Source organism: Oryx dammah, unplaced genomic scaffold (assembly GCF_014754425.2).
Source record: "Oryx dammah isolate SB20612 unplaced genomic scaffold, SCBI_Odam_1.1 HiC_scaffold_34, whole genome shotgun sequence".
Taxonomy (NCBI): domain Eukaryota; kingdom Metazoa; phylum Chordata; class Mammalia; order Artiodactyla; family Bovidae; genus Oryx; species Oryx dammah.
In genome coordinates, this window is record NW_024070218.1 from 208,103 (window position 1) to 217,452 (window position 9,350).

Genomic DNA, 9,350 nt, shown 5'->3' on the forward strand with positions numbered 1-9,350 from the left:
AGATATAATGGGGGTCAATGTCATAGATCCAGTGGGTGTGATGTCACAGTTATAGTGGCTGTGTTGTCACATGTGTAGAGGATGTATATATGTCATATTTATATACCATGAATGTGATGTCATATATAGTGGTTGTAATATCATGAATACAGTGGATGTGATCTCATAAATACAGTGGTGTGATGTCATAAAGTGTGGATGTGATGTCCTATACAATCTATATGATGTCATAAATATAGTGGATTTGATGTTATACATACATTGGGTTTTATATCATTGATACAGTGGATGTGATGACACAGATCATTTTGATGTGATATCATAAAAATAGTGGGTGTGATGTCATAGATATACTGGCTTTGATTTCACATGTATAGTGGATGTCATATCAGATATAGGGGTTGTGTTGTCATAAACACAGTGGGTGTGATGTCATATTTAGCAGATATGATGTCATAAACATAGTGAGTGTGAGATCATAGATACATTGGCTATGATTTCACATGTATATTGGATGCTTTGTCATTCATACAGTGGGTGTGATGTCATAGATACAGTGGGTGAAATGACACAGATACCGTGGCTGTGATTTCACAACTATAGTGGATGTGATGTAATATACAGAGAATGTGATATCAGATATAGTGGGTGTGGTGTCAGATAGAGGTTATGTTGTCATAAACACAGTGGCTGTGATGTTATATATAGTGGATGCAATGCCATAAACATAGTAGGTGTGATGTCACAGATACAGTGGCTGTGATGTTACATGTATAGTGGATGTGATGTCATATATAATGGATGTGATGTAACATAGAGTGCATATGTTGTCATACATATAGTGGGTATGATGTTATACAGTGGGTGTGATATCATCAATATAGTGGGTGTGATGATAGAGATACAATGAATGTCATGTCAGATATAGTTGATGTGATGTTAGATATAGTGATTGTGTTGCCATAAACACAGTGTGTGTGATGTCATATATAGTAGGTGTTTTGTCATTAACTTAGTGGGTGTGATGTCACAAATTCATTGGCTATGATGTCACATATATAGTGGATTTGATGTCATATACAGTGGATGTGATGTCTAAATAGAAGATTTGGTGTGTAGTTGCATAAGCATCTGGGAGGCAGGATGGTAGATAACATATAAGACAGTTATAGAGGTACCCCTCACTCATGACTGAACCGAATGCCTGAGTGTCATGTCCACCAGGCTCACCATGGCCTTAGCAGTCGTAACTACCCACAAACTGGAAGCAGTATACTTTGTGATAAAAGTAACACAGGTTGCAGGCTTAAAAACCTAGCTCTATGACTCGGTAACCAGGTACCCTCAGTTCTCTTCCACTCAGTATCTACCACTGAAAAAGGAAAGGCTCCACTGCTCTGCAGATTGGATCACCCAACTGGTCCATCTCCCTCCTCCACCTCTTGAAAACCACACCCCCTCCCAACGGAGCCCCAGTGCCAGCAGCAGACAGGTCCGTCCACAGACCCTCGGGGTTGAAGAGTCGAGCCGCCCTCTCCTCCTGTCCATGGGTCCCAGCCGCAGCCAGCTCTGAAGACCGGTGTCCAGAATCCAGAGACCACCAGGGCAGCTTTTGAATCTTTGTGGGCACCCAGCTCCCTTCCTCTCTCCCGCCTCCGCCTGCAGTGATGGTGCACTTGGGTTCAGGGGACCTGCATCAGCTCCAGGCTGGTGGGACCACCCAGATCCTCCAGGCCATTAGGCGATGGGCAGCAAGAGCCCAGGGCGCCCAAGATGGGCGGCCCAAGCCCAGTTGTGATCCTCGCGCACCATCTGGCGGCCGTCTCGGGAACTGCCGCGGAGGCTTCTTGTGTCCAGGTTAGCCGTTTCCAAGCCTGGATGGTCGCATTTCTTGATAAGCACCACGAGGCAATCTCGCGTCTGCCGGAAATCGCGGCGCACGCAGGCGCACAGGCGCCGGTCATGAACACGCAACCTCACGGGGTACGCACATCCAGGCGCATGCAGGATGGCCTCACTTTGAGAATGTGTCTCCTGGGTCAGTAGAGCTTTCCACCCTGGCGAATGCCTGCTCACCAAGGTCTCTGGAGGAGCCGCAGACCCAGAGTCAGCCTTTGAACAGGAAGGGGCCATCGCCAGGCCCCTGTCTGCAGGCTCCTACTCACAGCCCCTCACCCTGCCTCCTGCCTGGTTCCAGAACACAGACCTAGAGTTGGGGAGTGGGGCAGGATGAAAGGTGCCCCTGCCTCTCAGCAGGCCACCCTGCTACCCTTTCGCTGCCTCTGAGAAAAAGAGGCTTTGGAACTTTTGCTGGCCCATCCTCCTTTCTTCAGACATAACACCACCACCTCCCCAGGTGTCCAGACCCGGGCTGGCAACTGTTGGCTTTCAGGGGCAGACTGAACACAGGAATGTGTGCAAACAGCCAAGCCCTGAAATCCTGCACAACAATCCTAACAGCGACCTTTGACCTCACACCAGGACATTTCTGTGGCTGGCTGGTCTTTGGGATGGCACACGTGATCTCTGAACCATCTGGGTGCCTGGAGCCTGCACGGAGCTGCCAGGGATCCTGCAGCCTGGTGTCCTCCTGCTGACACTGCTCTCCCGACCCATCCAACCCACTTATTCCTGGGGGCTCCCTGAGATTCCTGGGGACCCAACCTGCCACAGTTCCTGCCCACGAGTCCCTGTCTCCCAGCTCCTTCCGCCCAGGGTGCCACACAGACCATCTTAGACACTGCTGGGCCCACACAGCAGTGCCGACTCAGGGCACAAGGCCACTGTCACTCCCCCCACCGGGGGCACCCCTTCCCTTCACTGTTCAGAGATGAGACCCAGCTCAAACTTTCAGGAAACTTTATGTAAAAGCAATTATATCCACTGTATATGACATCACACCCACTGTGCTAATGACAACACAATCACTATAGCTGACATCACCCCCACTGTGCCTGACATCACATCCACTGAATCTGTGTCATCACACCCGCTGTATCGATGATGTAACACTGATTGTATGTAGACATCACACTCACTATATGTATGACGTCATATGTACTGTATGTGACATCACCACTACTCTTTATGATATTACACCACTGTATTTATGACATCACACTCACTATATATGACATCACATCCACTGTATATGACATCACATTTGCTATACATGTGGCATCATATTGACTAGGACATCACATGACTGTGTTTATGACATCATATCCACTATGTATGACATGACATCCACTGTATCTGTGTCACCACACCCACTGCATGTATGGCATCATACCCACTATATGTATGACATCATATGTTCTATATATGACATCACACCGACTATGTTTATGACATCATATCCATTGTGTTATGACAACACAATCACTATATCTGACATCACATCCACTCGTGACTTCACATCCACCAACACTGAAACCACTGAAGACAGGGAATGATAACACAGAGAAGAACTTCTACTCCTTCCAGGGTCCCTAACGAGGTGCCCTCCATCCCCCTACACTCTACCTTCCTGAAGGCCTCATGCATGGTGTCTTGCCAGGATGGTGGGTGCTGGCAATGCCTGATCCCTGCAGGGCAAGCCCTCCCGCTTAGCCCCACATGCCCTATGACAGGCACAGGATTGTCACACAGCAGGTCATGAGCTACCAAGCACAGGACGTGGAGTCCTGAGGAACCATGAGGTGGCCCAGAAGCGCACAGGTCCCAGGGGGCCTCCTGAAGCCCTGTTGGGAAGCCCTGATGCAGATCTTCCTTCCTGAGGTCCTTGGGTGGGCGCCAACCAAGCGTTCATCAGTCCCCTCTTTCCCACTGGTTCCTGGAATTGGGCTGGTGTGTCTCTGCACCATGGTTACTGGAACTGCTCTGAGAAGAACACACATACATCTCCAGGAGAGCAAACAGAACTGGGCCTGAATCTGCACCAGGAATGCACACACAGCTGAGGACCCAGGACCACAGCAGGTAGGGCTTGGCTGGTGCTGAAGCTCAGGACACGTGGCAGAGCCAAGGGTTGGCTGATTGGGTAGATGAGGACACCAGGCCCGGGTTCATGGGCACCTCAGGGCTCTGTGAGGGGTGGGGGGGGGATGGATTATGGCTTGGGGATGTGTGTTGATGGGGAGGGGAGAGGGCCTGGAGCAGGGAGGGGTTCCTTGAGACCTGGGTTACTAGGGGGCATACAGGGAAACGTTTGGACTTCCCAGGACAGGGAGCAGCCTGCCCCAGGGGATGCGGAATAGGGGTCCCCTCTGCAGGGGTGGAGGAGGCCCAAGAACCATGGCATGGCCCTTAACATCTCTCAGGCCAGTGAGGGCAGCATGCTGTTTGCAAGCATCCCTCACCTAGGCTGGGGCTGGCAACTCAGGGCTGTTCCCAGTTGGCAAGCTTTGGGGATGACCATGGCATTGGCAGCTGGTGAATACTAGTTCTCCAGGCAAATTCCAGGTATCCAGTGACCAAGCTTAAGCCTAAGCAGAACAAAACAACCCTCCCTCCCAACAATGAATAGTGGGGCCCTTCAGTGGGGCAGAGGGCAGGGAGGCCAGGCTCAGCTCCATCAGCCTCTACCAGCTGGAAGGTGCTCCAACATCAAAGTCAAAATCACTTCAGGGAGGTACAGGAGGCCCAAGCGGGGGACCTTCATGTGCAGCAAAAGGGGTGTGCACCTCCTCCTCTTCCTCTCTCTCCTCCATCCCCCTCCTCCTCTTCCTGCATCTCCCTCCTCCTCTTCCTCCTCCTTCTGCTCTTTCTCCTCCTTCTCCTTTTCCTCCTTTGGATCAAAAGTTTATACAATGCACATCCACTCACAGCAAAGCCAGTGATGGGGTATTGGCCCACCAGGTACCCAGAGCCTTATCATCTCCTCACAGTCTTTGCTGTCGTTTTCTCTACCATCCTTCCAGGCTGAAGGGGCCAGGATAGGGCAAGATTGCTTGTAGGCTGGTGCTGGGTGCCATGGACCTCTGGGCCCTCTGCCCTCAATTGAGGAGAGGCTCCAGGCTGCTGCCTTCCTGGGGACTCCCTAGGGCAGTGTAGATGATCCTGAAGAAAGGCTGGATCCTGTGGTCTCCCCGCTGGAGCATCTCCCGTGTGCCCCACAGCTCTTCCTTGCCAGCGCTGGCTCCTTGGGGCAGAGATGTCATCTGGAGAGGCTCCTCAAGGCTCACTTCTCCTGGGGGCCCATCATCATCAGTAGCTCAGAGCCCACAGGGTGGGCATTTGCAGGTGGCCAGAAGCTAGGACCAACCCCAGAACCCCCGACTACACTTTCTTCAGCCTCTGCTATATTGGGGTCTCTGTCTGAGTTGCAGGCACCCCTTTTGCTGGACATGACAGTTCCCCACTTGGGCCTCCTGTGCCTCCTTGAACTGATTTTGTCTTGGTTGGTGGAGCACCTACCAGCTGTTAGAGGCTGAGGGGCCTGGACCTGGCTTCCCTGCTGCTCTGCCACATTCCAGGCCCCCACTATTTGTGTGGACTGCCTTTTCTTAGTCTCTGCTATGTTGGGGTCTCTATATTGAGGCATGGACACCCCTTTTGCTGCACATGACGGTCCCCTGCTTGGGCCTCCTGTGCCTCCCTGAAGTGATTTTGGCTTGGATGGTGGAGCACCTTCCAGCTGGTAGAGACTGATGGAGCTGAGCCTGGCTTCCCTGCCCTCTGCCCCATTGAAGGCCCCCACTATTTGTGGGGACTGCCTCTTCCCCCTGTTACACTTTTTCTGTTGCCTGCTGGCAGAGTGTGTGCCTGGATCTGTTGAGCCTATGCTTCCTAGGCCTTGTGGTGGTTCAATGGCTCCAGCCCCTCTCTCATTCCCTGACTCTTCTGCTGCCACCTGAGGCCTGGGCTTTGCTGGAGGCTGGTTCTTGGCCCTAGGAAATAATGCCTGGCTGTGGCCTTCCTCCCCAGTGTCACAGCTGGAAGACAGCTGCCTGCGCTTCAAAAATGGAATGATTCCTTCCTGGATGGTCTGAGTGCTGCTGTCAGCAAATGACCCTGCCTCCACCATGACTTGAGAGATCAGGACAGTGTCTTCTGATGCCCTGCAGACACTTTCTGCGTGACTCTGGTTCTCCTTGGTCACTGCCATGGTGGCCTCACACTCCTCTTCATCTTGAATGAGCTTTATTAACTGCAGGAAAGTGGGTGCACACTCTTGCTGATCCAGTAGCTCAAGTTTGCCATGGAGGGCAGTGGTAATGGAGGCTCAAGCTAGGATGTATTTCAAGCGAATTGTGTCTGTGCTTCTCACTGACAAGGGGCTGTGCTGCATGGCTTTCTGAATCAGGGGCTCTAATCATACCAAAAAAAAAAAAAAAAAAAGAGAGAGAGATGGTCTCTCCAGACTTCTGGAAGGTCTGGACTAACTTAAACTGTGAGGTTCTATGTGCCTCTTTATCCCCAAAGATCTGCTTCAGGGCCTCCAGGCACTCCTTCACTGTCATGGAGTCATTATTGGCCCTCACCACCCACAATATGAACTGAGCAGAGCCATATAAGCTCTCCATCAAATGCTGCCTCTTCTCTATCTCAGACACTTGCCATAGCTGCATCATCTCAGTCACCTGCTCTAGCCAGGTTTCAATGCTCTCTTCACTTGGGCCTGGGAGAGTGTTTCCTGAAAATGTTTTGAGTTTTTCGCCACAGGCTTTCTTTTAGAGGCTGAAAGACTTGTTGCCTAACTTGAGACACACCCTCTGGCTCTGTGCCCTCAGAGTGAGTACTGTACTGCAGGGTTTTGGCCACATCTACCATTCTTTGGTCCTCATCTTTTAGGAAGTCCTTCAGTCTGTTGCTAAAATCCTTATCTGGGCTACAGGGTTTCACCACCACTTCCTAGTTACCTCCCTTTCCTAGGATCTGGCTGGGCACTGTAGTATAGTTGATGGTGTCAGTCAATTCAAGGAAAACTCCCTTAGCATGGCTTTCCCTTCTGAGCATTGTGGCCAGCACCCTGTAGATGCAGAGTGATTTCTAAGCCCCTCCTCAGGATCTCTTTAATTTCTGCCTCACTACACTCCACGGGGATCCCCACAGTTAGCAAGGCCTTCCTAGGGCCCAGGTCCATTCCTCTGCACTAATCTTCCAACAGAGTCACAGCCATTGCTCCTACTTTCTATGGACTGGTCTAATACTAAGGGCAGTAATCAGCTCACAAGCTGTAATCTCACAAGTAGTTTTGGGACAATGCCAAGAACGAAGGCAGAATCATCTCCATTTTCCACAGCCTATAAATGGAAATGGAGTGAGAACATCATTAATGGCCACCCCCCCCGCCCCCACCAAAACCCCTCCCCTACCCTCCTCCTCTTTTTGGTCACAGGGATTCAGCCCCTGCTTCCCAGGTCTTCATTAGTCATTTCATGGAGGGTTTCTTTAGGCCCAGCTTCCCCCACCTTATCTACACCCTACTGACCTCCGCTTGCTACGGGCTCCTCCTAAAAGTCCCAGGACTCTGTGGTGTGTCTTTGAGGTGCCTGTGGTGAAAAGGCCAGAGGAAGGAGGTGTGTGTGTGTGTGTGTGTGCTCCTGCATGTGTGTGCACATGCCCATGCCATGACTCTGGGCTGTTCAGTCCCAGGGCAGCTGGTATTACTTATCTGGGTAAGAGGTTAGAGGATGAAGAGGTCCAGTTCCCTCCTTTCTCATAAAATGCCTGACAGATGAGAAAGATGACTGGATCTCTGCACAAGGCAATGAAACTGGTGGGTGAAGAGAATATGTGACAAATTTGTCGTGTTTCCATGGATACTGAGAACAGCATGGGCCATAGGTTTCCGTCAGAGAGGGGTGTCATGTGGTAGGTAAGGTTAAGGAGCAACAGGTGATGTCACTGGCTTCTAACCGCAGAAGTATCCTTTGTTGAGGGGGGGAAGATGGGATGGGTGGGCAGCAAAGACCAAGAGCTGAAAACATGAGCCTATATTTTCCAGCTGTCTGGAAGCTATAATCAGAGGCAGAAAAGGGACCCAAAAAGAGTCTCCAGTGCCACACTGCAGGGACAGATGAGTCTGACCCTAGGTGTGACCCTATCCTGCAAACCTTGGCAGGCAACCCCAGTCCTCCTGCTTTATGCCAGGATGTCTCCCACCTTACAGCTGTTCACCACACTGGTTAGGGATCTAGTGGCAGTGCAGATGCTAGACTTCCACCCACAGGCAACACCAGACCTGCCCTCCAGTGCTGTGCACAGAAAGTTCCTAGTGCTGGGGTAGTGGACACTGCTTCACTGGATCTGTTCCAGGCAAGGCCGAGGTTCTGCTTCAAAAGCTCCTGCTCAGGCTGTACCAATTCAGATTCTACAGAAGTGCTCACAAGTACTCTGCTACAGGGATATGAGAAACTGCTTGACTGGTATTCAGCACTAGTGCATTTACAATTATCGCTACAGTGTGCACCCTGATTCATATCCAACTCTTGCGACCCCATGCACCATAGCCCTCCAGGCTCCTCTGCCTATGGGGTTTTTCAGGCAAGGATACTAGAGTGGGTTGCCCTTTCCTCTTTCAGGGGGGTCTTCCCGACCCAGGGATTGAACCCACGTCTGCCTGCATCTCTGGCAGATTTTTTACCTGCTAAGTGATGAGGAAGCCTTAAATTATTATTACTCTGCCCTCAATTCCACTTCCTTTCTTAAGTCTTAAAGTGAAAGGAAGAAAGTGAAGTCGCTCAGTTGTGTCTGACTCTTTCCGACCCCATGGACTATAGTCCACTGGGCTCCAGCATCCATGGAAATTTCTAGGCAAGAGTACTGGAGTGCGTTTCATTTCTTTCTCCAGGGAACCTTCCTGACCCAAGGATCGAAACAGGGTCTCCCACATTGTGGGCATACACTTTACCGTCTCAGTCACCAGGTAATCCCAACCTCAAACTTTCATCTGCCTGCAGTGTGGGAGACCCAGGTTCCATCCCTGGGTTGCGAAGATCCCCTGGAGAAGGGAAAGGCTACACACTCCAGTATTCTTGCCTGGAGAATCCCATGGAGAGAGGAGCCTGGCAGGCTACAGTCCATAGGTCACAAAAAGTCAGGTATGACTGAAGCGATTTAGCATGAGCTGGATTTGTGCATACCTTTCAGTGTGGAAACCCTGAGCTGCAGGCTTCCCTGATGGCTTAGTAGGTAAAGAATCTGCTGGAGATGCAGTCAGATGTGGGTTGGAGCCCTGGTTCTGGAAGAGAACATATTTGTTTTCTCTTTCTTACTTCACTCTGTATAATAGGCTCTAGGTTTATCCTCCACATTAGAACTGACTCAGATGCATTTCTTCTTATGGCTAAATAATATCCCATTGTATGTATGTACCACAGCTCCTTTGTCCATTCATCTGCTGA

General features: G+C 50.7%; 1 pseudogene; it reads right to left on the minus strand.

Moving 5' to 3' along the window:
- Nucleotides 1-5,182: 5,182 nt before the first annotated feature.
- On the minus strand, nt 5,183-7,123 carry LOC120859150 (annotated as a pseudogene).
- Nucleotides 7,124-9,350: the final 2,227 nt, after the last annotated feature.